A 1,448-nucleotide genomic window follows, 5' to 3' on the forward strand; every position below is an offset into this window, starting at 1 on the left:
CACAGATACCATAGGTGTAAATAGCCTGCAGGTATCCATCATTGTAAAATAATTAGGAAACGATAAGTTCTGCATACTTACTGCCTTTGTTTCTAGTATAATTTATGGAATTATAAGTTTATATAATCAAATCATTAATAATGAAGGCTGCGTTTAACATCCAGCTCACAAATTTCCGGAAACTTTAAACATGGCTCTCTCCAGCCTGCACGGATGGCGGCGGCAAACAGCTGTCCGCAGGCCTTGCTTCCAGTCTGCTCAGGCAGCTGCTAATCGGTGGCATTGTGCCCCAAAAAAATACAAAGGTCGGATTTCAGGTAACCCTGCAGGTCTATGAAGTAGATGTTTCTTGGTCTCCTCGAATTTTAAGTGTTTCCACTAGAAACTCTACCACCAGATCATTGCAATATCTGCGCTGCTTGGTGGCCGCTGCCCCTGCACTTCGTCAGCGGGAACACATACCCACACGCTCAGCGTGGCCCCCTGGCAGCAGGATAAGAAGTGAAAAACTCAGCCAACCACTCACTGTGGCTACGCAATGCCAAAAGGCTGTTCTCAATGGTTTTCTCCTCTGAATCGACTGGCATGTCGGCATTGTGTGCAGAAGGCCCTGTTCCCCAGCACAGCCAGGCACATACCCCCGATCAAGTTCTCTGGGAAAACGGCTCACACATCCCTGAAACGAGGGGAAAGCAGGCTGCCTGCTCCGTTCCAGTGCCCTTGTCTACAGGGCCGGCTTCCGCTCTCCCTTCCACATGCACAACACAGGAGAAAAGGACGGCAGCATGCAAATCTTCTCATCAAAGAGGCACTGACTTTTAATTTTACAAATGGGGCTCTTTTCCATAAGGAACAGAGAGAATTCATTAGCAATCGGGCTCTGGAGGCTCATTCACCTGCCTGTTTCTTCTGGCGATCATATAATTACACCCCAGATTTCTGATTACAGACACTTCCCCGCAACCTCGATGCAACATTAGAACCTCTCGTTTTCCGGGCTCTCCTTTTCCAACCTGCCTGAAAGAAAAGAGAGGGAATGGGAACTGAGAAGTAGGTGAGTAGCTGCCTTCCTTCCTAGATTAGAGAGACGTGTGGGACGCTTATGCTCCTGAGACCATCACTGTCTTGTTAAAAAATAATAGTAACATGCCCTAGCCGGCGTGGCTCAGTGGATAGAGTGTTGACCTTCGGACTGAAGGGTCCTGGGTTCAATTTAGTCAAGGGCACGTACCTAGGCTGCAGACTCCTCCCTGGCCCACGCCCTAGTCGGGGCGCATGCAGGAGGCAACCAATCAATGCATTTCTCTCATATCAATATTTCTCTGTCTTTTTCCCTCTCTCTAACAGTCAATGAAAAATATCCTTGGGTGAAGATTAAAAATTAAAATAAATAAAATAAAAAAGGAAATGGAAGGTTTCCTTCCTGAGATATTTTAGAGGAAAGAACT

The 1,448-nt window shown here is 46.9% G+C and overlaps 1 protein-coding gene across 1 annotated transcript in view; it reads left to right on the forward strand.

The window, feature by feature from the left end:
- NOCT (nocturnin) overlaps positions 1-1,448 on the forward strand; it is a 101,953-nt gene that overhangs the window by 6,235 nt on the left and 94,270 nt on the right. The gene's annotated exons all lie outside the window — the stretch shown is intronic.

This window comes from Myotis davidii, unplaced genomic scaffold (genome assembly GCF_000327345.1).
Source record: "Myotis davidii unplaced genomic scaffold, ASM32734v1 scaffold436, whole genome shotgun sequence".
In the NCBI taxonomy this organism is placed as follows: Eukaryota; Metazoa; Chordata; class Mammalia; order Chiroptera; family Vespertilionidae; genus Myotis; species Myotis davidii.